This window comes from Alligator mississippiensis, chromosome 16 (genome assembly GCF_030867095.1).
Source record: "Alligator mississippiensis isolate rAllMis1 chromosome 16, rAllMis1, whole genome shotgun sequence".
Lineage (NCBI taxonomy): Eukaryota > Metazoa > Chordata > Crocodylia > Alligatoridae > Alligator > Alligator mississippiensis.
The window spans coordinates 33,920,948-33,947,720 of NC_081839.1; the positions used below are offsets into that span (position 1 = coordinate 33,920,948).

Consider the following 26,773-nt stretch of genomic DNA (forward strand, 5'->3'; position numbering starts at 1 on the left):
GTTATCGCTGATCACGAAATTATGCAGCTCCTCTTTAAATCCGGCCACATTTAACTCCCTGACCTCCCGCCGCTGCTAATTCCAGCCAGCTGCCTACATGCGGGGTGAGGTTGCATTTACTTCTCCTGGTGCAGAGCCTGCCTGCTATTCTGCGTGGACGGCTCCCCGTTCTCCCAGAGCGGGGCCAGGCCGGCGTCCGCTCCGCTCCCCATCGTATGCGAGTGGGTGCAACGTCCTTCGCCGCTGACCTCTGCCAGGCCCCACAATCCCCAGCCTTGCACGGGTCCCATCATACCGCTTCGTACGGGGGGCCTCGTTTTACACCTGCCGTTTCTGCACCTCCAGCAAACCAGCGGCACTTCACATCTCGCCACTTAATAGTATTGACAAATCTGGCAGTCGGATGTCAAAGTGCTGCTAGCGCCCATGATTCATTGCAGGTGCTTTTTGTACGCCGGTGGAAAATCATGACCCTAGGTTTGAAGGTCGGTCTGAAAAATCAGCCCCATTGTCTGCTTCTGCAGGGGACCATAGGAAGGGAGAGATGAGCCCAGGCGCAAATGAACATGGTTGCAGGATGAATTTGTATCTCTTTTGCTTCCTCAGAGGTAAACAAATAGATGGTTGCTGTTTCCTGTCCTCCCTCTGCCACCGAGCTGGTGTGTGTCTTTTATAGCCAGAGCCTTTTAAAGGCTTCGGGAAGCAATTCCAACATTTTCTATAGGTGCAGACAGATAATTGAATGCTTTCAAAGACCACTGTGAGGCAGGGGAAGTTCAATTTTGCAGTGTGCTGTACCCTGCATTGACGGAGCTTTGTGTCTTGGCATATATTTTTTTTCTCCTCTCCTCCTTTTCTCTGAAGGTGAATTATTCTCTGTGTTTTTGTGGCTTGTCTCTGACGAAGCTCTGAGGGTGGGAGAGGAGAAATGATCTAAAAATCAGCCTAAAACTCTTTCAACCAGCAAACAAGTCAGCAAGCAGCGACTACTTTTTGTCTCATCTGCAAGGGAGAAGGAGCCTTTTTCACAGCGCCGGTGTTGATGGACAGAAACCCTTTTTGCTGAACTATTTTTAGAACCAACCTTGCAGAACAAGCAGCAGCTCCAGGCAATTTGCTGGGGTGTTTTTTTTCTTCCCCTTTAAATTTGTTGATTCAGAGGCAGAACAAAAGTGATATTTTGGGAGAAGCGAGGGGATTTCTGTCCGTCTTCAGCGCTCGCTTGCACAGTGATTAGATCTGTTTTGGTGCAAGCAGGGAGAGCTTAGCGCAAACATTGTGCAGACCTTGAAGCCAGGTTGGCGGGCTGGTGCAGCCGCGCGGGTCCAGGAAACGGGCCGGCAGCAAGGCTTTTTGGTGATTTCCTTTCTTGGGCCAGCTGAAGGAGCGTGGCATTGTCACCACGGCTCTGCCAACGCGCTCCAAGCCCAGCATCAGAAGCTGAGTTGAGAGTCCGGGCCTCCGAGAGATACCTCTCCCCCCTGGTTTTCATTGCTCTGCAGCCATGAACGAGCAGCGTGAAAGCGCAGCCTTCGTCCGGGCTGGGATTGACCCACACACGAATGATTTAGGGTCTGTCGGGGTGGATGCAGCTCTGCTGATTCACCAGCCCCTGCTAGGCCAGTCCTGCAGCCCCTGACACCAGTGGCACCGTGGAAAACAGGGCCAGAGGAGACCTGCGGAGTCGCATTGTCCCATCGCCAAACTTAGAGTGGTCCCTCCCTACAGCTCATCATCGAACCGGCACGTGCACAACCTGTGCCCAGGGCAGTGTCCTGCGGCAGGGGCAGGAGACCTCAACAACAGAGGAAGGCTGGTCTCATAGTCCAGGCACTGACCACTCTGCCACCGATGCCCCTTGTAACCTCAAGCATGTCATTTGACCTCTCTCAGCTCCACCTCCCCATCAATCCAAAGGGGACCATGCCCCTTCCCACCTGTGCCCTCTATTTAGACAGCCAGCAGCATGGAGCAAGGCCTGCCATTTCCAACCTCGCAGAGCCTCGCTTGGTGTCCCTCGCCGCCCCGTGGCCCGGCTCGAGGACCCCCTGCACTTTCGGTCCGTGGAGCGTGGCCAGCAGCCCCCGCTCCAGCACCCGCCCCCGTTACAGTTTTCGGTGCGGCTGTAGCAGACAGCACAGAGGAGGCGTTTTCTCCCTATCGCCACGCCACATGCGTCAACATATGCTGAGATGTTTCCCTGAACAGAAAGGAGATATTTTTGGCTCGGTAGGAGAAATGTTTCCCTTTTCAATGCCTGCTGCTGCCGAGGAACCAGAGGTCTGCCTGTCAAGGGGATGAGCAGCATCAGGGGCAAGCATTCAGGCGCGGGCTGCCGGCAGACAGCCAACGCCATCGGGCAGGCTGAGGAGGGGCAGATAACGGCATCGGCCAGCCTGGAAGGCTGCGGCTTTCTCTTCCCTTCGATGCCCACGGAGCTGGCAGGGGGGGCATGGAGCAGCTCAGAAAACCGAGGGGGTTTGGCTTCTGCAGGTCAGATCCGGGGATCATTTTGCACAGCTGCTCTCTGGTCCAGAGCAAAGGTTGATTTGGGTCCTGTTTCTGCTGGAAAGGCCATTGCTTATGCACAGCTGCACACACTTCTCCAGCGCCGTGCTAGCCTGCCAATGCCTGAGACACTTTTGCATGAAATGAGACTACACAAAAAATAAATTGTATTGTATTTAAATATTCCGTAAGTCATTTTAGTGTATTTAAGTCTTAATTCATCTTCTCTAAGTTCCTTTTCACTACATTAATGTGACGCATTTGACAGAAAGATGAATAACGTTATTAAAGAATCTCGCTGGCAAATTTTAGTTATAAAATCTCCTTTCCCCCCCCCCCCCCTTCTTGCCTTTCTCTTTTCTTAGAGATTCAGTCCCTCTCACTTCCTTAATCTTCTAAGATTATTCTTGGGTATCTTGAAGAGGCCTCGAGATGCCTCCTAAATCTTTTCACTGCAGATAATTTAATCATTTGTGCCAGTTTCAAGAAGCTATGATGAGGAATTGGGCTGGAGCGGGGGAAACTGGAGGAGAAACTTTCCACTCGGGCTGGAAGACTCGGTGTTAACGAGGACCCAGCAATTGAGGCGCGCGGACAGCGAGCGCGGGCCAGGTGGAGCCCGCTCCTCCCGCAGCCCCCAGCCTCGGCCTCTGCATCCGGAGATCTCCCATCCGCTGGTAGCCGAGTGCTGGACGGATACCACCCCGCTGACGAGTTGCATTGGCAGCCGGCCTCAAGTTCCTACCACTCCAATCCTGCGCAGCCTGGTTGTGAATTTATGCACCGCTTTCCCATTCCTTTTTGATTTATCATTTCCAGCATGCCAGCGAAGTCATATACATTAATCATCCCGACTTTTAAACCTTCTCTTTTAAATCATTTTTCACATGGGGACCCATTTGTTTTGTGCGCTGGAGGGCCCTCCTCTCTTCCACGGGAGATGTGTGTTCCAATCAGAGAACCCGCGATAAGCTGGGACAATTAGGGCCCTTTCAAAAGGCACTGTCTCTTCCTGCTAAAGTTAATGTATACACACTCAGATATATATGCGGCTTTAGTTCCAAACCTGTCCCTGCTGGATAGCTGAGCTCTGCACGGTAACGAGGAAGTTGGCAGCACGGTGGATGGAAAAGCACGGAGAGGAGCTGCTTTGCACGAGAGCTGGCAACCTGGAGCAAGCAGCTCAGCCCCAAGGACCTCCAAGGAGAGGGGAGTTTAGGGTCCCAGGGGGAGTTTGCATGGGGCATTGAGTGCAAACCCTGCCCTGCTTGCTGGGTGCAGGGGCAGATGGGTGCACACAGGGCGCGAGGAAAGGAGGAGGGTGGTTAAAGCTGGCTGGCTGCCTTTCCCCTCTCTCTTCTTATCCGCCCGTGCCCTCACTTGGGTTGGATGGGAGTCCTGGCCCCATGGCAGCTAGAGGCTGCAGGGAGCACGGAGATTTCTGTGCTGCTGAGGCCATGCACATGGCGCGGGCGGCTTCCCTCCCCTCGGACGGGCAGAACGGTCCTTGTCATAAAGGAAATGGAAGGCAAACAAAAAGCAGGTCCCCAAAGAGCTCCCCGACAACAGGGCTGTGTAATCCCCTCTGCTGAGGACCAGAATAAGTGGTGCACGCTCCCCTGCCTCACATGCTGTCTTTCCCCAGGCAGGGCAGATGTGCGCTGTGCTGTAGTACCGCATTAGCTTTACTTTATTGCAAATTAGACCTGGTTAATTAGATGAAGAGGAGAAATCCGGTTAAGGTCTGCAGCCTCCCAGGCCCTCTCTGTACCGACCCAGCCCGCTGCCTCTCCCGAACCGTTTGCAGACCATGGGCAAACAGGCCGAGGAGAGGTCCGATTCAAATCACACTTGGTTTTGCAGCTTTTAATCAGGTGCTTTCTCTTGTTCCCACCAGCGCCCAGCTCAGGCCGTTGTCGTTATCTGGGTTTCCTTGCACCAGAGGAATCACTGATACTAGAGGCAGAAAAGCTCGCTCAGATCCCCTGTCGTTTCTCTTCCCTTGCCCCTGGGTATGATTGGCCCTGCGTTGCTTCAAGCGCTCCAAGCAGCTCAGCTGTTTGCTGCTTCCCTCGACCGACTGAGAATGAGCCTCGGTCCTTGGCTGCTGTCAGAGCGCAGGATGGATGGATGGACAGAAGGATGCTGCTGACAGGTTGCTAAGTGGAGCAAAGTCACAGGCCCTAGCAGCCCTCCCTCTATAATGGGCTCGCTTGCTGTTCAGGGGCAGGGGATGGCAGCTCAAGCATGTAGCTCACTTCAGCCTGACATGAAAGCTCGGGGGTCCTTTCTCTGCCGGGCCTGATTTGTTCTCTGTGCGGTGAACGTGCCAGCAGTGGAGACGGAGGCAGCCAGGTAGGTCCAGTCCGTGCATGGGAGCTTATGACTGCCATGCAATGCAGAGGACAGAGGTTATGGCACTTTTCCGTGACTAATCCCAGCGATTCCACCTCCTGAAGGCTGCACTTCATGGATCAGAGGTAGGACAGTGAACAGCCCCATGACAAGATAGAGGAAATGCTAAAAAGGGCAAAGAAGCCACCCTGGGAACAACAGGCTACACCCAGCCTAACGGTATCATATGCAGTGCTTTGTAAAGCAATCTCTTGCTATGAGGAAGCCCTCTTGCACCTCTGCTGCTGCAGATCGGACACTTGCTTGGGCAGCACTGGCCCATCGGGGACAGGCCTCGGGGCGAGGTGGGCCTTGGTCTGGCCCCATGCATGCCAGCCCACCTGAGATGCTGCTGTGCCTCGTGTATCTCTGCAGCCCCTTTGCTGTCGTGGCATCAGACTGTGCCGTGCTGTAGCCCGGTATGAGAGATGGGGTGCACAGAGAGATGGGGTGCATGCGGGCGCTGGTGCATGGGGGAGCAGGGCTGCGGGAGAAGGCAAGGATGCATGGGAAGATTCCCGCAGTGCTGCCCAGCGCACTTCAACTCCTCTCAGGCCAATGCTGAGCAAAGCCTGGGGGCATCTTAATCCACCCAGAACCAGACTCACCATCACCGCAGTTATGCTGCCCCTTCCCCACACTTCTCAAGCGGCTGCTTTGAGAGCCACCTTGGCGGTCTTTATTCCCCAAGGCTCGGAAGGATCCGTGGAGGCTGCTCAGGACTATGTGGGGGGATGATTCAGCCCTGTTCTCCTTCTGCTAGCTCTGCAACAGTCTGAGTCATCATCCTGCAGTGCTGTATGAGCCGTCCAGAGCACACACGCCCTCACAAATGCTCCAGGGCGTCTGTGCTTACCATGTAAATGCACAGAGACGCGGCCTAGCATGGGCACGAGCCGCACACAGATTCATTGCGACAGGCTCAGAACGAAGCTGCATGCAGGCAAGAATGGGAAACCATGTCTGGGTAGCTCACGCCCTGTCAACTTCTGCTTTCAAGGGCCGGCTGCTTGCAGACTTCCAGATTAAAGGTGCTTCTTAGCTGGGAAAACATGTCCAGTGCTATGTACAACAAGCACGGCTAGCTGCACGGGCCTCCCTCACACAGCACTGGAAGCTTAGGCTCAGGAACTGTGTGCACTGATCCCTGCCTGACATAGATGTAGCTTAAAAATAGAAGAAGTCGGATGGAAATTGCAAAGAGAAGCACCAGGCTGCGTACGCTTCACATGCAATATTGAAGAGACAGCTCGGGATGGAGTCATCGGCGCTTTGGGGGCTCGGGGCAGCCGCACCAGGGTGGCTCTGGCTGTGTTTTCCTGGATGCACAGAGCAAGGTCACGGAGGGCCACGCTGAGTGTGAGAGAGAAAAATGGGAAGCCAGAAAAGGATTCCTGCAACCCTGCAGCTCAAACTCACGGAGCCACCGGAGGATTTCCCTGCATCACACACCCTGAATGCCCATGAACGTCCCTCAGACATGCACAGACATGCGTGTATGTGCATGTGCATGCATCCACATCTTCCCATGTCCCCCCCAATGCAGCTGTTCCTAACATCTGGGCTTGGGCCTCTGCCCCCTGGTACTGGAATTGCCTTGCCCAATAACTCCCCTGCTCCCTTGGGGTTAGCAGCCCTCGAATGTGCTGACCTCCAGTGCAGCACTGACCCGTCTGGGAGGTCTTTGCTGACCAGCCAGCCCCACCACACACTGCCTGGCGGCCTCTCTCTCTGGCTGAACACCTGCCAGTCCACTGCACTGAAAAGCCCCGTGCTGGCTGCCGGGGGCACCTAGCTCCCCCCGCCAGGTCAGCATTTGGAAAGTCTGCTGCTAAGACTCAGTCTTTCAGGGCTAGGTTCAGGCTGGTCCCCGATGCCTGCAGTCACTCCGGATGTATGGAGAGTATAGAAGCTCTCCTCTCCAAAAATGTGTGGCTGGAAACAGGAGGGAGCGTTGGCCGCTTAGGCCATCTAAAGCTTCAGAGATCTACTTAAATAAGGGCTCAACAAGCTGAATTTCAGCTCCAGGTACTGCAGCTGCTCCTCACTGAATAAAACATGCTTCTCTCCACTGCACCCAGAAGACAGGCTCCAAAAATTATTGTATTTCTTTTCCTTTCCACACAGCATGGCTCTGTCCAGGGAGAGCAACAGGGATCTTCTTGGAGCAGTTCAACTGGTCTGTCCTGCTTCCTCTTTCTGTATTTTTATTATAGCAGGACTCAGAGGCTCTGATCAGGACTAGGGCTAAGCACATGTGAAGACACAGGGCCCGATAGTTAAGACATTAAGCAGAAAAGCCGCCAGCTGCATTTTCGGAAGAGCCTGTGCTCATAATGCCTAGGGAAAGAAATGAGCGCTCTAAAAATCTGGCCAGGTACCTAATCGCCTTTGAAAGTCTAGCCCAGCGTCCCTGCCTCACCGGACTTGCAAAGCAAACAGAAAGGTTTTTCTTGCAGAAGCAAAACCTGGATGGATTTATGCTGGAAGGGAACAGTGGACAAGTGACTTTGGGAGCCAAGCAATCACTTCTGCGGGGGACCGGATCGTTGCTGCACTTCAAAACCCTGCTGCCCAACTGGAGCTGATGGCAAGCAAATGAAGATTGGATTATGGAGTGTCCCAGTGCATGCGGAGTATTTCCTAGGACACCGAATCAGGCTCGTTTTAGCCCAGACTCAGGACAGAAATCACCTTCTCCAAGTATTTGGCAAGCATCTGGAGTGGAGATGTTTAAACATCAACCAGGTTTCAACATTGGTGCCGTGGGATGATCACTGAACCCTTGCCAACCTATGTGTGTGTGGTTCAGCTTGACGCGAACATTTTAATGTGGCTCTGGCCATCAGTCTGAGCAGTGCAAGGAAGCTGATAAACACGCCCGCACCCACCCATGCCATGAACAATGTGACGTGCAAACCTGGATGTCCAACGTATTAATCTGAGGCGGACCTGGGAAGAACTAAAAGGGACCCAGCATCAGGCCTGCCCACTATAACTTTACAAGAGAGCCCCAGACTCCTCTTGTGTCCTGTTTGTCATGTTCATATTGCTGGATTATAAATTTCAAAGAGTTTAAAGGAATCAACAGCAAGAAAGCAGGCAATGTGCAGAGGTTTGTTCCCCATGTAGCTCCACTCAAGCTCAAATTCTTACTGGAAAAACCATTGGTTCGGTGCAATGTTTGAATTCGGACCCCGGTGACCAACACGTATTTTTGTGCAGGTTAACACTCTTGGAAATTAATCTCCAAACAATTTCTCCAAATAGTTTTCTTCCTAATCTATCTGGACCAACCTGGTAGCTGAAAATACTTTAATGTGGTGCTTTTTTTTATTTATGCTACGGATACAGATGGTCACCTGTGTGTTTCTGCTTTCTGACTTGCTGGAGAAAGGATGTGAAATAGCAGAATACAGAATGACCTCATGGAGATTTGGTCGAGAGAGGCCAATTGGCAAAACTTTCTGGAGGGCGTGAATGTTTGTTGCAATATCTGTCGGTCGTCGACATAGTCACGCATGGCTTATAGGATATCTCTCTGCATGCTGACCTTCCCTTTTCACTGACCGTGATTCTTTTGCTACTTGACCATCTGTGTAACTTGGGAAGGGGAGATGAAGAAGGGGACATGACAGCAATTCTCAGGGATTTGAGAGGCTGCCATAAAAGAAGAGAGAGCAAAACTGTCCCCTTGAAGAGGGCAGGACATAACGCAATGGGTTTGAACTGCAGCAACAGAAATTCGGATTCAATCTCAGGACAAACTCCCGAAGAGCGAGAGCAGCAGCGCAGTGGAGCGAGCTGCCCAAGGAGGTTTTCAAGAAGGGGCTGGAGGGGCGTCTCTTTGCATTTGTACCAGGGGCTGGACCGGGTGCCCGTGGAGGCCCTTTCCAGGCTGACGAGCGTGAGAACATATGCATCTGCGAGTGCGAGCGTGCGTCAAGATGCCTGTGCGTGCATGTGCGCGCACGCAGCTGCAGCTGTGTTTGTATATGCACGAGCTCCTAAACAACATGCTCGCCCTCCCTACAACTTGCCAATAAAGCTCAGGAAGCCCTTTCGCTGCCGTACAGTAAATGAGATGCTTTTTATAAACATGTAGAGATCCAGGTTTGGAATCTGCTCCCCTAATGATACATCCATTTGTGACAGCCCACTGTAAACAGCCGGCTGTAAAACCCTGTAATTTGGAGGCTGGATCAGGTGCCGGTGCGTTCTGTGCAATCCAAAGGAGAGCATTTTGTTTCCTTGTTTTTTCTCCTGGTTGACATGGTTACAGGATCCCGAGGATGGGTTAGTAGGACGCAACACTCGCATTGTTGTACTTTGAAAAACCCACCAATGCCTCCTGGAAAACTCAGAAAACCACTCGATTAGAGACAATTCAGCTGCTCTGTCCTCTGCGGTTCTCTCCCTTTCTGCCTCTGCATCTAAAGAGACGTTTGCATGAAAACCAGCCCCTTTTTCGGGGCTTTTTGCCTACTGCTGCTCCTTCTCCACCTGAACCCTTAATCCCCCCACTGGTGACATCACAATCATCTCTGCGGTGACCCACCGCGATGTCAGAGGAGATTCAGGCTCCAGGTAGAGAAATCACCTGCAGTGGGAGCGAGCACTTAAACAAAAAAATAAATAAATAAAAAATAAAAAACAGATAGATAGACGGAGGCAAAATTGTTCCTAAATTGAATGTTTTTCACAGTTTTCCATGTGGTGTCTGCAGCACTTTAAGATTATTCTCTCGCGGGGGGCCTCATAAAAGCTGTAAATACTCTGAATCGCTTTCAAGGCTGGCCCTGTGACAGTTCAGTTCTCAAGAAAATATATGCTAATGTGCATCACCAGCATTATTCGGGAGACCTAGGTGCAGAAGCTTTTGTGTCTATGAAGAAAAGATTTCTGATTGCCGGTGTTTTGCTAAAAGTTAAATACATCCAGTCTTTGTAATTCAGGAGGAGAATTTCTAAGCAGAAACTGCATTTTACTGACTCCGGTCCTCCACGTCTCAGGCTTTTTCAGAGGCAGCGGGTTGCATTTACTGCATGCGCCTCTGGCGCTCAGCAGGAGACCAAATCTCACTGAAAGTCGGTGGAAATTAGGTGCCTAATTTGCTTCTGGACTTTCTGTAAATCCCATTAGGTGCCTAATCAGCATCCTTAGCTGCCTAAATCCTGGTGTAAATCTGGCCCTTTGTACACACATCACTTTTGAAAAATGGGGTGTAGGTGCCTAAATCACCTACACCCTCCTGAAAACTTAATGGGGGGGGAGAATTCAACTCAACTCTTCACTTCATGATGTTCAATGAGCTGGCTGGATTAGGCCCTGTGGATAAACTGTAAATGGGCAACGCATAAATAGGACGAGAAAGGAGAAAGCAGATAACCTGAGAACCACTATCCGGGTGAACGTCCCTTAATGAAGACATCTTCATTACCGCTATTCATCTGCATGCATTTGTACTGCAGTGGACCTTGGCCACGTTGCGCTGGGCACTGTGTGTGCATATTCAATAAAGATGGTGCCTGCCCTGGTTTAATTGATTAATTGGCATTTCTCCAGAGAGCCAAGCCATGCCATCTGAACACCTCTCAGGGCCTCGGCATCCCATACGGCTGCACCCAAGGAAGGAAAAGCTGCCTTCTTGCCTCCAGTTAGAGATGAGCAAATGGAGGCACATGGACCCGTTGGGTCCCACAGCGAGTCTCAGGCAGAGTTGGGCACAAAACCCAGATTTCCCAACCTAGTCGTGTCTCAGCCCCTTCCCGTCACTGCTTCAGCCTTGCGCCGGCTCATCCATCCCGAGTGCCTGGCGTTTTGCCTCGGGGATGCTTCCAAAACAGGGGGCTGAGCCCCTTTTCCACCAGCTTCCCAGGTCCGATTAGTCAACCATATTTATTCAACTGCTCCTGGTGCACCCTCGACACTAGGTGTCAGCACAGCCCCAGCATCAGCTGCCTCTCCGGCACCGGTGCCTCCCGGGTGGAAAACTCCTCCGTCTTTACCAGCCAAAATGAAACCAGGGGCAGCCTGCGTGGATGTACTTCTTCATTCATCGTTTCATTTGGGGGTTTTTTGTTCCTTTTCTTGCATTCATTACAGAGTTAGCCTTGTCTTATTTTGCAAGGGGGCGGGGGATAACTTTAAAACAAAGTGACCAACTTCAAAAACAAAACATTTCACCACGTTTTCCACAAAGAGTGAAAAGGGTGGGTTTCTGGCAAAAAAAAGGAGTCTGTTTCTGAGTCCTGAGTGGGCAGGAATGGGACCAGGTGCTTTGCAGAAAGTCGGAGGAGCGGTGGACTTGTCCCAGAAGAAACAAGCAAAAAAGCCTGCCTACTTCGTGGGCTGGCAGCAAACCCGGCTCTGTGCTGCACATCACACCGCTGCCTTATTTCCACCTGCGACACCAGGTTGTGGCTCAGGGATGCGTTCTGTGCTGGGAACAGCTTGCTCTGTTTCGCTTCATATTCAGCAGGTTTAATCCATTTTAATCCGTTTTCTTTCTTCTCTTTCTTTTCCCCGATTTGGAAGTGGGGTTAAATCTCCCAGTGTTTTGCAGAGAACACAGGTGACAAATGAGATATCCAAAGCAGCTTTCCGCACAGAAGAATCAGGCTCTACGACCCTCCTACTCCAGAGGAATTCGTGATCGGCGCCATCAGCCCTGACATGCCATAACAAAGCCACGTAGGCCCTGATTCATCTGGGTCTTTAATGCACATGCCTAACACGGAAGTGAAGGAGGCGACTAGTGTGGCATGATTAAAACTAGGCACATACTTAAAAGGAGGAGGAGAAGGGGAAGCTAGGGACCTACTGGGAGAAACACGTTTGCAGAAACTCCCCGGGACTGATTTACAGATCAAGAGGTTCACAGAGTCTGAGCCCAACCTGAATTCTGATCCTAATGGAGACTGTCCAGCTCTTGGGCAGTTGTCTTCTCTGTAGGAAATGTACGGCCTGAATCATATTCTTATATCCAGAGAAAGACATAAAAGTGTGTGGCTCCAACACGAAAGCAGACCTCCCACAGAGCCTCCTCGCCTGCTTTCTGGAGGAGCATCCCACTTTTGCACACCAGTATGCGTGGGATCTGAATAAGCCTGGACACGGCACTTCCGAAGAGTGCGGAGAGAGACCTTTGCTTTAGTACCACGTGCATCACATGAGATTGATGGACACTGTTTTCACGCACAAAATCCTCCCATCTCAATGCAACGTTTTTCCTTGCGCGCCCACCCATTGCAACCCGGCAATGGGGAGGGATCTGGACATCTGCAGGTTTGAGAGGCCCGGGGAGATGCAGCGAGCTAAACACAACTCGTGTCAAAAAGAAACCCGGCGCAAAGCCCTTCAGAGAACGTCGTGACTGGTGTCATCGTGATCAGAGAGATATGCTAAAGGAGGATGTTTGTAATCTGCCACCCCTTGGGCGGTGAGTGCCCTTGAAAGCTGGCTGAGGAATCCTTGAAGAAAGCAAGAGGGAAACCAGAGCTTTGGTGTGTTTGGCTTTCATTCCTGCGAACGCGGGGAAGAGGGGAAATGAGAAGCGAAGCTTTCCGCAGGGAACAGCACACGCATAGATCCAAAAAACCAAAAGTCTTTAGCAGACTAAGATAACAGGGGAGGTATTGATCCCAATTTCCCTTCGCTGTCATTCGTGAAGCAATGGCTTGTGAGGTTTCTATTATCTGCCTATCCGTGGCAGAGGGCAGGGGGCACGGGAGGAAGGAGTGGTGCGCTCAACTCATTAGGTAACAGCCCTCCTAAATCATACCCAGGAGAATGACCTTCCCTGAGCAGGTAAGGGGCCATATGCCCACCCTCAGCTAGGCCCCCGGGGCTTTGGCCTTCCTCCGTGCGAACCAGGCCCCCTGAATTGTGATGCCACCAGGACTCCCACTGTCTTGGGAAAAGCCCCAGGACAGGCTGTTTGTGCTCAGATGTTTTCCACCATTACCGAATTAAGCTTTGCAAGGAAGCCAGGCACTGGCCAGGACTAACAGGTCCACATTGATTTTTGTTTAACTTCTCATTTATTAAAATGCTGCGGAGAGAGATTAACTCACATGGCTCAGTATTTATTATTGTTTCACCTGCCTTCAAATGGGAACTGAAAGCACTTTGATAAATGAGTTGGGAGCGTGGTTTGGCTTCACTCTTGCTTCCCGAAGTGCCTCCGCATCCTCTGCGCAGGTGTTTCTGTCCGGCACCCGGGACTGCTTTTCTAGCACAGGCATAGCAAGGGGGGGATCAAAAGGCCAGCAAATGTCTCATGGAGGGTGAAATGCAACTCACCCAGAGAGGTATTAGTGCCAGGGCCCTGCATTTCAAGTATTAAGTGGTGCACTGGCCTGTGCCAGCCCTCTGCAAAGGGACTGGCCCCTAGGAAAGCACAGGCATTTGCTAGTGGCACCGGGGCAAGAAAAGCCCTTGAGGTTTCTTGTGAGAGCATTCCTCAGAGAGTTGCACCAGACAGCTCGACCCCTCCTGCCGCAGCGTGACACTAGGAAAAATATAGGTCTCCTTTTCCTTTGCACGTCAGAATTACAGACAGTTGTGCCACACCGGCAACTCTTCTTCCTCCTGTGCCAAGGGCCCCGAGCGGGTGCCGGGATGCCATCCGGGATGCACAGCGATATCCCAGAGGCCTCCCAGGAACCAAAAGGAAAAGCAAGTGCAAGTCAGACAAAGCCAGCATTTCCTCCCTGTCTGTTTATGCTCCCAAGGCAAATCATTAATATGCATTTCTCTGACGTACTGTAAGTCACTCGTGGTGAAGTGCTGCGTCTAATTGATTTGAGATGCATCAGCCAAGCCTTGCAACTGATTCTGCCCCGGCTGCATGTAATAAGTGCAGCCCAGTGGAAAAAGGGGAATTACTCTTGACATTGGGATTATATCTCTGCCAAAGGCATCAATATTCTATTAAAGATACGTGATAATATAACGCTAATTATCAATTGAGGGCCATTAAAGGGAGAATACAAACAACAATTCGATCTCACCTTTCAGATTAGAAACCCCGCAATGATTTCTTGCTCCCTGTGCTTTATCTTCGCGTCTCACACTTAATTCAGCAATCCAGAATCGGAGCGCCTAAAATCCTTGCATTTCCCTTTGGGTGGGCACAGTCTCCCCAGGGCTGGCAGGGGCTAGGGAATAGCTCTCCCATGACTGAACCGAGACCTGTGCATGGGGGGAAAATCCCACTCTCATTCCTGCTTGGCTCCTTGCTAAAGGGCAGCATAATGAATTGTCTCAACTTAGCCACGGAAAGAAGCAGAGGTCAGGCGAGATGAATCAGGACCAGCCCAGCCCTGCCAAGCCTTTCAGCAACTATAAATTCAGCCACGAAAGGAATGAGATTTTCTTTCCAAGGTGAGGAGAGGGCAGATTTTGGGTACAAATGAGCATGATGAAAACATTCCTGGGGCTTGGACAATGGTGTGAGAGGAAAGGGGAAGCAGGGTTAGCAAACGGCAGAGTCTGCCCAGACCCGGCGTTCATCACTCAGATCGCTTTTGTGCCCACAGGCTGCCACCGCGCCGGGCTTCTAGCGCCCATTGCACCAGGTGCTGGACAGACACATCGAAGGAGACAGTCGTGACACCCAGAGTCCAGTTTAAACACAATTAGACTGTTGTGACGTGCAATCAAGACAACGTCCCAGTGCTACGACCGCAGGTGCTAAGCCCTCTGCACCTTGCTCCCGCTCCCACAAGTGCCCGCACACCTCCATGCGTGCACAGAAGCCAGACTAATCTTACTGGTTTTGTGGGGATTCACCTTTGCTTTAGCTGGTTGAACTGGTCCCATGCTGTGAATGCATATTCCCATGCCTCAATCCTGGCTGGGACAGATTCCTCTCCGGACCGGAGAAGGAGAGCGTCTCTTTGGAAATACGTCCCCTGTCCAAACGCAGTTCTCTTTTCACCTCTGCTAAAGCCCGGCTAGGTGGGAGCACAGGCCTCTAGCGAGTGTCTTGCAGTCCTGAATTAGCATAGGATGCTTTTCCTCCGTTATTTCTCTTTCTCCAGAGAGTGTGTCCATAAAAAGAGAGACAGCCCCGTTCTTCCCTAGGAGAAGTCTTTCCAAGGATTTGGGGAACAGAAGTTGAAGTCATGTCACCAAAAGGAGGAGAGCATTTGCATCGTGGCCTCTATCTCAAGGCAACGGGCTTTACCGCGAGGGAGCCCTTGGTAAAGCCGGAGGTGGTCGTGCTGCTCCTGAGTGCGTTCGGCTTATCCGAGTGGGAGTCACTGACTTCCAGCACTTTCCCCCCCAGTCCTGATCCTTCTGATCAGCTTTGCAATGGCCTGTAAAGCAGAGATGAAGTCCATTTTTACATCCTTGGTTGGAGTGGGGAACTATAACCCGAATGTGGGGTGGGGAAATATAATCCTGGGGAGGTCTGCTGCTTAAATTGTAAACCACGTGCCCAAAAGGGCCGGTCCAAACCTATGGCACGTAACCCAGACGGGTCAATGTCAAGCACCTAACCTCTGCCTGCCAACGGGATGCGCGACTTCACTCTGCCACAGGAACGGCACAGCTAAGCTGTCGCTCAAGCAGGAATCAGTGCATATTTCCTCCCAGCATCTTTAAATATTGGCTGGCTTTAAAGATGCCTCTTTTCTCCGGGCCTTTATCTCATCACATGCCCACAACGTCCTTCAGGAGTCACTATGCACATCAGGCTGGTCTCGCTGCTCGGGGAAGCGTTTGCACTGTGGCCCCGATACCGCAGGCTTGTCTGTGTGTGCAGACGCCTGTTCCTGAGCAGAGCTGTGCAGCCCGCCCTGGCTGTGCTGTCTGCAGGCTCATGGCCTAAAAGATGAATCAAAGCAGCTCAGCTGCCGAAGCCAAGACAAGGACATCCCTTACTGCTCACCAGAGGCTGGCATCCAAGCACTCCTCTTCCAGTGCAGATCTGCCAGCATCCCTGGGTTGGCGGCGAATTCCTGTTCTCCTGCCTGAGAGTCATCACAGGGTTCGCCATGCTCCTGCTCAAGCACAGGACTCCTTCCTCTGACCTTGCTTTGCGATGTGGCAACATGCATGTTACACACGTGTACACTCTTCCCATGAGGAGCCTTCCTCCAGGGAACAGGGAGCCTTATATGGACCGTGTCGGACGCTGTGGCTGGGATCCGGACTTTCCTGAAGCCAATGCAAGCTTTGCCCTCCGCTTCAACAGGTTCTGATTTCACCCATGCCATAGCTTGCCAAGCCTGCCACAGCTCCGGGGAAGGGCCCAGGGGTGCAATGGGATGCATCTGCATTTGCTGTGTCCATTGAAGGACACCGAGTAACCAAACCCCTTGCCACTCAGCAGGCCTGAATGTACCAGTGTAAGCTACCCGGACGGTGGGAGGACACACTCTGCAGCAGGCTGGACCCCACTGGGACATAGTCCCAGAATAACTGATTTAGTGAATAAGACCTCAGCAAGGAAAGTGCAATCAGAATCTGGCTTCCACCCCCAGACCAGGCTGGACAACAAAAGTTTGGGCGAAAGGAGATTGTTTTGACCTTTGTTTCTAGACAAGCAGAGGTTTGGACTCAGCAACCATGGGCTTGCTTCTCCTCTGGCTCCAGCCCGTGGGCTTCACGGGATGCAGGGATTGGGACCAGAGTGTAGGGATCCGTTACAAGTGGGAGAGGGGTCTTGTCACATGGGCTCCCCTGGCCCCGGCACGTGGCGTGACATAGACCCCCTCCTCCAAGAGCTTCCCCTGGGCTGTGCCTGGTTGTGCCCTCTGCTCCTGTTCCCTGTATCCCCTCTCTGCAAATGCCCAGGGCTTAGCATCTGCACAAGGATTTTCCCCTGAGAGGAATGACATGTGCATCCATCTAGTCACCTGCAATAACTTACTCCCAAGGGGGGCCAGGAAGGAAGTCGGACTCCCTGAGACTTCCCATGGCCAGTCTAGCGCTGAGCAATCCCTCTGGGGCTCCTCCATATAGCAAACCTCTAATGAAAGACCCACACTGAGGCACTGACATGCATGCAAAAACCCAACTGAAGACAGGCTTCACCTGCACTAGTCACAGTTGCATCCACCGCAGCAGCCAGCGTATGGAAAGTGGATACAGCCCCGACAGAGGCACCGTTCGGGGAACTCCTCCCGCGCATTTGTTTCCATGCGTGCCGCAGCGATTGCCAACCGTGCATTATTCTAATGAGACACCATCATATTCTATCAGCTCTCGGAGCTATAGATTGAAACCTCAGAGAGAAACAGTCTCACCCTCCATATGATCAATCTTGTCAAAACATGTTCGTTTAATTCCCTATAAATGAAAGGAAGATGTGTTTAAAATGTCATCGTTTGGGTCTATGAGAAGGATTCCTATAAATCAATCATTGCAGGTAAACTGTATTATTTAGCAGCCATTTGACAACAGACACGCTGAAAACATTTTTTTAAGCGGCGGGCGCATGCTTTCTGTTACACGATGCTCGCCGTCTTGTTTCGTTTCCCCTTTATCCTGCTAAGAAGCCACGATGCGGAGATCACACACATGAGTGCGTGCAGGGAGGAAGGGGGTAGGCAGAGGCTACATGGGCTGAGAGAAATCCTCCGCTAAACCTGGACATGAATCCTCCCCTGCAACAGACACAGAAGCTGAATGGGGAAAAGTTTCCGCTTACTCATTTCCCAGGGAGTCCTGTCTCTTCGGTGGCTCTGGTGCTTTTGAGATAATAAGGCACCTGCTGTGCCTGGTCAGTGCTTAGCAAACCAGGGTCCCTGCCCATGACTAGGGTCCCTATGGGCTAGGGCATTCGTTCTCCACTTTTTGAGACTCAAGACACCGGTCGGGAAATGCCAGCTCTTTGTTTTCACTCATTTTTCGCCTACAGAAAAAGAATAGAGCAATTCTGCTGCAAAGAGTTCAGGAAGATCACAACAGGTCTGAATGGTTTTACTGCTGTGGATGCCTAGCTGAAATCTTTAGGTTGACGTGGCACCCTGGGCGGGAGACACCATGCCAAGGTAAATGATGCTAGTGAACAGTATCTGAGCAGTGGATTCCTAGTTGAAATCTTTAGGTTTATCATATTTGCACACCCAAGAGAGCTAACAGTTTGTGTCACCCCGCAGCACCCTTGAAAGGAGCTCAAGGCACGCCAGGTTGACGTGGCACCCTGGGTGAGAGTCGCTGTGCCAAGGTAAATGATGCTAACAAATGGCATCTGAGCCATAGCTGCCTGGTCTGCACGTCTTTGCCTACACAGTCTCCAGCACTGCTACACAGGGAGTGCATCTCTGCCCTCACTCGATGCCCGAGAGAAATGCCTCTGGTTTTTCCAAATGGAAATACAAGCCATGCTACCGTGGCACAGTAGCTGTGATACTTAGCTAGGAGGGAGCACTGTGGAGCCAGGAGACAGAATTGACCGGCTTTCTCCATCGATCGGGCATTGATTTGTGTGTGGCCTTAGGCCAACTGCATCAGCTTCCCGAACCTCAGGTTAACTCCCGGAGTGATCGATCTTTGCCTAGGTCACCAGGATGGGGGAGGCTCGCAGCCTCGAGCTGCCTGGGTTCAAGAAGTGAGGAGTGTTGCATTAAAAACCTTACCTCTGAATGCCCCATCCTATCACCCCCACGATTGCTAAGCTCAGTGCATCTCTCCTGCCAGGAGATGGTCCAAGCTCAGTCAGAGCACGTGGATGGATCCTATCGAGTTCAATGAGCTGGGCACAACCGAGAAAGCAAAGCAGGTGCTTGGAGAAACTCGGTGTTTATCCAGCAACAAGTTGCCTCCGGATCGCCGACTGGGCCTCTCCGAACTCAGAGAGACTCCCCCCGGGACATGTGTTTGGAGGGGCATTTTCCCTTCACACACCCACACGCCCATTTAAAGAAAAGACCTTTGACAGATATGACAGTGGACAGGGATTGGTCGGGTTCTTTATTGGTTCTGAAGGTGCTTCTACTTAAAACAATTTGTTAGGCGCTCTGTGATTTACTACTATGCTGGAAAATGGGGCTGAGTATTGATTCTTTGCCTTTTCTATTGCAAATGGGTGTAATGTTTTATAGGATGTCAGAATAATAGCAGCGGGCACTTTATCAATGTCAAATGTTAAAAATGATCAGCTATTGTGATGTAGGAGATTAAATATGAAAGCTTGATGGGTATATAAAAGTGAAATGGCAATAATAAAGGGATTTTTATGTTCCGCTCCTTGCTCTCCTGAATCTACCTGGGGAGCTATTAGAACCAATTGTGCTGATCAGTGACATATCGCCATGGGTTAAAGGACTGGAAAGCACTGGGTTTTATTCCCCAGGTGGCTTTATTTGTTGCGGAGTTGATATGGGGGCTGGGACTGGGGTCCCACCCTTCCTGCAGGAGGACGAGGTTTCGGCTGCTCAGAGCTGAGCAGTGCTTGATTTGGTCACACCAGTTAAATGCCAACCCACCAGGGCACTCAAAGCTTACGAGCTTGGCAGCAGGCGGGCAGATGCTAGGGGTGACCTTTCCTAGAGAGATGAATTTCCCTCCCTGCACCCATGGACCCACAGGACACACCTGCAGCGGGACGGCCACCTCTTGCAGCTGCCCTTAGCACTGGCTGGAAAGGGCCAGCAGCAGCCATGCTGAGCACCTTGCAGGAGGAGGCTGCCTAATTAGCTGATTGGGCTGAAGAGCAGGGAGAGCAACCCAAGCTACCCCCCACACTTACAACCAGGTGTCTGAACTTCACTTTGAGCTCTGCAATTTGCAGGTGGAGCCTGTTTTCATAACGAGCCAGACCAAAACCCTGGCTCACAAACACACCACCCTCCAGGTACTTGAAAACTGGGTCTACACCTTGCAGCCTGAGCACATCTTTTACAAAAGGAAACATATTCCTGAAGCATTTAGCAAGTAGATTGGAGAGGATGGGATATATTCAAGTAAGGCCCCAGTTTTGCAGGGGAAATAGAAAAGAGCTGCAGCACCTGTGATGCTGGGTCTGAGACTGCTCCGGGGCTCCCAGCACAGCTGGCTCAAATCAACACTTCTTTCTCCCCCCACACCTGCTTCGTGGCAGAAAATGAAGCAAGTTCCACCTTTTCACTAAAGCTTTTGTTTTTTGGCAGCACAACCTGGCAATACAGAAGTCTTTCTGCAGTTTGGAAATCAGTGTCCTAGCACAAGGAACTGTTGTGGTTATCACAAAAGTGGATTTTTTTGGTGGTTTCTTTCATGTTGGTTTGTTGAAGACCTGAATGAATCTTATAAGAAATGTTTTTAAAAGTTTTCAGAGTTTCCCTTGAGACAAAAGGGCAGAGCCAGCCCCCAGGAGCATCTGCCGGGCTCTGGAGCTGGAGGGATGCTGCCTCCTGCCATGAGGATTAAGAAGTGCTTTTGTGGGAAAATGTCTGTGTTCAGTAGGAGAAATGCTTCAGCCTTTTAAAGGCCCCATGCAAACCAAGCAGAGCATCCAGCTGCCCAAGCAGAAGGCAGGAGCTAAGCGGGCGATAGCAAGATCGCACCCAACCACCCAGGAATCAAATGCAGGAGCCCACAGGCAGCACGGCTGCCTCTGCCCCTGTATCACCCTTTCCTCTGCCCTGCACCTGTCTTGTCTGCATTGCCTGCTCCTCTGCTCATGCAGTGCCTTAGGCAGTACTCTAATAAACAGAAAAAGATAATAATGTCCCCCCTTCCCCAGCCACAAAAGCCAGCCTTGCACCCATAACATCAGCCCCCAACCCTCTCGAGCACCATCTCTTTTACTGCAGGGGGAAGGGAGCTGATTGCTGGCCCTGATGGCAACCAGCTGTGTTCCTCCCTCTAGCCAAAAACCTGGTTAACCCCTTCCCTGCCAACAGATCCCTCTGACCCCTTGCAGATACTAATCATCTTTCTCTCCTGCCATCCTGGTCTGCCATCTCATGAGTCACTTGGAAACAGCAAGCAAAATTCAAGGTGAGTTGCTGTTTGGGCTCCTGCGACCCTCTGAGTGGGGGAAGCAGCTGCTGAAGCATGCTGTTTGGGGCAGGGGCGCTGGATTGTAGATGGGGCAGCGGGATAAAGCTCGCACCATGGGTACTGCCACAGACAAACTCCAAACAGCTGTCAAAGGCAATGCTGGGGGTAGGTTTTAAATGCTGATTCCTGCCTGAGTGACAGGCCATGGTGCGGGAAGCGAAGTGCGGCGCCTGCCTTCTCAGCCCTCGAGTAGCGCGCGAGAGACACGACACTGGCACCCGCGTGTTCGCTCTCGACAGGAGATAATCCCAGAGGGCACCGCTCGCTGCACCCAGGAGGGAAGAGCCTGCCTCTGCCGCTATTTGATCCGTCCCCAGGGACCCTACAACTTTGGCTCCGACAGGTCTTACCAGGTTTTAAAAGAAAGAAAAACTTTCCAACTTGTTACTTACTTCTGTTAGTAATTGCACTAAAATCCTGGTGTAATTATTAACAGGGTAACTGTTAAAAAAAAAAAAAAAAAAAAGGCTAATAATTCTTGAAGTCTAGACTCTAATTATTTTTTTTAATTGTTGTGAGCAACAAAAAAATATACAGGCGGGACACATGTTCTCCTAATTATCTAAAGACTTTCATAACTGGTGCTAATTAAAGCATTTCTGGGAGTCTGACAAATGTCTGGAACTACTCAAGTTAGAAGTTAGTTTTGACTCGGGTAATTCATTTAAAATTAGAACTGACTGGGGGAAAAAATCCCTCACCTCATTTTTTATTTATTTTTTTTTTAATTCAAGTAGATGGCAATAATTAATTTTGTATTACTAATGGGAAGGCCCCTTCTGGGCATTTTGTGAACGGCGCCTTCGTCTGACACGGGCTGGTCAGAGCCGTGCTAATCTGCTCCGCAAAGGGCTTCCCCCAGGGCATCTTTTTGGGGGCCCTCGCGAGAGCCTGCTTTGCTTTTCTGGTCACTCTTGATTCGGTCTCACTGCAACTCTTCCCTCCCACGGCTTAGCTGTGCCACGCAGCACAGGCAACACCACCAAGGGAAAAGCTGTTTCTGACTATAAGTGGGCTCTTAGGAGATCTTCCTTTCTCTCTTTTACCCAGAGAGGTGGTGGACTCTCTCCATCCTTGGAGGTTTTGAAGAGCCGGCTGGACAAAGCCTTGGCTGGGATGATGGAGTTGGGCTTGGAGCAGGGGGTTGGACTAGATGCAACCTCCTGAAGTCCCTTCAACCCTCATTTTCTATATGATTCGTGCAATTTTGCCACACCTGGAAGTTTCAAACAGAAACACCCTCGAGCCTTTTGGCAAAAGGCAGGGCAGAGACCCGCTGCTTCGGAGAGGCAGAAGCTTTTGCAGGCCACAACCTACTTCATCAGAGGTTGGGATGGACAAGCTCCATTCGCAGGCTGCTGGGATGCATTTGGCAGCCCCAGCTTTGTCCTGCACCACCTGCTCCTCTCTGGGCATTGCTCTTGCCTTCATGTCAAGAAAGCTCCAAGTAGTGAGGAACTGGGCCCATGAATGCCACGGGGATGCTGGGTACCGTACTGCAGATACCTCCACGCTAGCAAAACGCAGCAAAGAGCACGGTCCCATAGGGAGGGACTCGGTCTCCTGATAAACCTTCCAGCTCTTGCTGCACTAAAGGTATTTGGGGCTGTATTTCTAGCAGGTTCCTCACTCAAAAATATTTTACACTGAAGAACGCAGGGTTTTAAAAAGAAATGAGAGAGGATAAGTCTGACCTGGCTCCTGAAAGATCCCGAGCCAGATTCTGCTCCGATTTGCACCATGGTGACCCCGCACCGTGCTGATCCCCGAGCAGGCTCATAGAGGTGTCGGAGTCTGACCTGGTGCAATATCCAGAGCCGGGTGCAGGAGGAGAGATTTGATTTTTTTTTTCTCTCTCTTTTTTTTTTTTTCAAAGAATGCAGAGAGGAATGTGCTGGGAGCTGAATACGGCACTTTAAGCTCCTCTTGCTGCAGAGGTTAACCGGGAAGCCTTGACAGGTATGCTAATACTGTGCTATTTAGTCTGTAGAAAGTGACATTAAACGGCCTTGGTTAAAGACATGGCTCAGTGTTTGAGCAATTTAATGAGGTGTTTCACATATAGCGACCTTGTAGGAAGTAGTGCAGCTTTCTGAATGCTTCTGCTTGCATTGGCCCTTCGATCTGACAGCTGGGCCTGCTACTCACGCAAGACTCATTACTGCTGCTGAGGGGCCCATCGCATCAAAACCCAGCCCGGGCTTGATTATAAAATCCGTGCGATCAGGGAAGGGGCCGTGCAGAAATGGCGCTGTCTTAATACCTGGCAGAGTTGGGAGGGGAGTCGCTTTCTCCATCCCGGAGGGGTTTTGGGAAGTCAGAAATGTTTCCCATTCACCCTGGGCAAAGAGTGGAAACCCTGAAACTTTTCCTGATATGAGTCAGGTCCCTCCACACAGTCCATCATTTTGATATTTTTAAAGTTGAGACTTTTTTATTACATTTTTGTTATAAATCCACTTACACTGAGAAAAGGAAAAGTCCTTTCGACCTGGAATTTAGTTTTTCCTGTGGAAAAAGCCACATTCTCCTGTTTCAACCACGTTTAACTATTTTATTTTTTCAGACAGATCCCAACCCCACACATCCCACCAGCAGCTTTGGTTTGGACAAACTAACGTCTTCTGATATCACCAAAGACCATTGGAAACCACTCGGCCAACTTTCCTTCTCAGCACATCTACTTCCCCTTGCTGGCTTTATGGGAGGGCAGAGAAGACTTTTTTTGCCCTAAATGACAGTTCTGCAATACCCCTGCCAGTCTGGTGGTTGCTGCAGGCTTCAGCTTTCCCTCGAGACCCTGAGGTGGGTTGACTGCACCTTATAAAGCGAAGGCAGAGAGGATCATCTGCTGAGATCCGTAGCAGGATGTGATCCCAGTCAAGCCTCAGCAGGGGAGTGACAATATCAGTTGGAAGAGCTTGCCCATCGCTGCTTTGAGCCCCGAACCTTTCGGGTGCTGCACCCCTGAAGCTGGGGAGGACCTGCGGAGGCGCAGACAGACAACGCGGGCTCTGTCGGCCCTATGCTCTTGCTCTTTCTACCTCTGCCGGGGGAACAGAGGAGACAGCCGGAGTGCCGTGGCAGGCATTTGGGACTCAAGCTGGCTCTGGATGAATAGAGATACGGGGGGCTTTGCATTTAATATTTTAAAGCGAGAGGGAGCGGCGCAGCATGCAGCGCTCGGCTCAACGGGAACAACATGTTATTTACAGGTTGCTGGGCTCTCGCCTCGGGGCCCGTATTTCTCTTTCCCTCTTGAGGGACGCACTCCAGGCTCCGGCGGCAATGAGGAACAGGCCATGGGGAGGATGCTGGCAGCTGGGAGCACAAGTGCAGGACATAAATTAGGGCTCCGTCTGCTTCCCGAGCTCTCTCGGGGATTTAGCTAGCCAGTTCCCATACACAGGGGAGGGACGCAAAGATCCAGGTCGCTCAGTTGGGGTAGGGGATGGGAAAATCCCACCCTAAAGCCAGCAGGGCCAGAGTCCATAACCCGGTCCTTTGAGGGTCAGGCATCCAAGTCAGTCCTTGCACCCCATGGGGCAAACAGCCTGGCAGGGCCCAAATTTCTCTTAGTGGTGGAGTTTCCTCCAGACCAGCTACGGCTCGGGCTGGGGAGGCTTCTGCGCGGAGAGAAGAAAGTAGACACAAATGCAGGCGCTTTACCTCCTGCGGCTCCAGCAAAGCGTCGGAGAAGCCGATGCCTGGCGGAGCGCTGCGCAGGCAGGAGCAGGCATTCAGAAGTGGAGAAAGACTTCATTTTAAAGCTTTTAAGGGAGGATTGAGAAGAATGGAAAGGGGCTTTGCTTTTTTTTCATTAAACAGAGCTTTTAAAATAAATAGCTGACAATGTCTCTTATTTGAGTAATTCTTTGCCAGCAATAAATGTGTCATTCTCAAGTGCTTTATTTAGAAGTGAAAAAATGTGGGGTTTTTTTCCCTTTGTAGAGCGTTCTGCCTTACATCAAGTTATAGGCTGGCAGCAAAATCCCCCTCCCTGCCCCCCTCCCTGCCTGAGACGTTCATATTTTCTCCAATAATCTGATCTAGGTTATAAAAGTATTAAAAAAAAATAGAGAGACAGCTGGGCTCTCCCACACATCTGACATTTCCCTTTATGCCTGGTTTCACTTTTTTATGGCTGCCTGGGTTTGCTTCGTCGGAGAGTTTCTTCCCTCAAACGAGTTCCATGTTTTATGTTCGAAATCTTCCTTTAGACAAACCTGGTAATTTTTCAAGTTAAAACGTGTCCGTTTTAAGTACTTAGGAAGTTTAAGGATCCTGCTGCTGGGCACATAAATCTGGGTTTATTCCTGCTGGAGGCCTCATGTCTAACTGCTCCCTTTGAAAAAAGGGAAAGACAAAGGAAGGAAAGAAGCTGGCATAATTTTTACTTTAAAGGCAAAACCCTCCCAAAGTGTCAATTTGCTAGGTAATTTATTAGTACCTGCTCATACTTCCAGCCCTTTATGTGCTCATGCCAGTACTTGCGGTTCTTCCAGCATGTGCTCATTTAATAGAAAATAAAGATGGGGCTGATTTGGTTTCATTGCTATTTGCTGCATAAAATCAGCCTCTGCAAAGGGACTGAAGGTGCTGATGCCTTCTGCACTCGGAGAGGCATCCCGATCCCGCCCATTCAGAGGAGGAGGGGCTTCTGGTGATGACATCACCTCAGCCCCAGCCAATCGGGGCCTCCCGACACGGTTATGCCCTTCACTGGGGAGGCATTCCTGCAAGCAAGGAAAACTGGGCTGGAGCCATTGAGCTTGGCACTGCATGAGCAGACTTCCCCCAAGCCCATGGGCTCTCAGACTGTGCGTCCCGATTTGGGCTTCGTTGCAAAGTTTGGAGCCGTGTTGCAATCAGCATCCAAAGGATGCGATGCTCTCGGGGGTTTGGGCAAGGATGTCTGTGCAATGGCACAACAGGGATGTTCAGCACTTTTCCTATTTACAGCTCATCTGTTCTACCACCCAATAAGCAGAAACCACCAGACCCCAAACCTTCACTCCGCCTGCTCTGCCTTTCTCTCCGGTGGGCCGGGCTACTGCAAGGAACCGAAGAAGAACACGGCCTGTTGTTTGGAAAGAAGAAGGGGGGAGAAAAATTCAGCTAGACTTGAATTATTTCTCCCGTAGCACGGGGTGGGGGGGCGGGGAATCTAACATGCCTTATCGCAGCGCAGAACAAGCGCTCTGCAAATGTGTGGGCCTCTGAGTGGCACGCGGGTTGTTTTCAATAGACGTGTGACATTGTCAAAGAACCTGCCATTGTGTTCCTGAAAGGCACTTGCAACTTTGCATAAAAATCAGCTGCTGGTGTCACCCTGAGACTAGGGAAAGATGGCACAGATTTCTGGAAAAAAAAATTTTTTTTAAGGAGATGTCCCCAGAACGAGACCTTCAAAGTCAGATAAAGCCTATTTCTGAAAGACATCGGAAGCGAGGCGAGGAAGCAAAATGTTGGGGACGAGGTGCCGTAAGCGCAGCCCTTCATCTCATCCTCTTGCATTGGTTTGGGGCTGGGTCTAGGTCACCTTTTGCACAAGCCTGTGGGCACCCGCAAGAGGCACTGAGCCTTCAGGAGCCAGTCGAGATCCAAAGTAGCGCTGCTATTTTCCACCCATTCTCCAAAGCTCCTTGGGAATTTGAACCACTAGTAAAAGGCACCGGAGCCAATGTCCTGTCCCACTGGGCAGGGAGAGGTGGTACATATGCAAGTCCTCAAACATGGCCCATGATTTCCCCCTACATGAAGGGCAATGTGTCCTTGACTGCCATGTCAGGGGCTTGGCTAGCTCTGGCCCCATCCCTCCCGAGCCTTGTGAGTAAATAGACCCAAGGCAGGGGGAAGGAGGCGTCCC

The 26,773-nt window shown here is 51.2% G+C and overlaps 2 long non-coding RNA genes across 2 annotated transcripts in view; one reads left to right on the plus strand and one right to left on the minus strand.

Moving 5' to 3' along the window:
- The window catches only part of LOC132246475 (uncharacterized), a 61,020-nt gene extending 38,257 nt beyond the window's left edge, over positions 1–22,763 (minus strand). Inside the window, exon 1 of the long non-coding RNA XR_009457797.1 lies at positions 22,599–22,763. This is a non-coding gene — a long non-coding RNA (uncharacterized LOC132246475). The remainder of the gene's footprint in view (positions 1–22,598) is intronic.
- On the plus strand, positions 19,724–24,761 carry LOC109281449 (uncharacterized). Its single transcript, XR_002088104.2, has 3 exons — positions 19,724–20,841; positions 22,781–22,863; positions 23,471–24,761. It is a non-coding gene; the product is annotated as an uncharacterized LOC109281449 (long non-coding RNA).
- Positions 24,762–26,773: the final 2,012 nt, after the last annotated feature.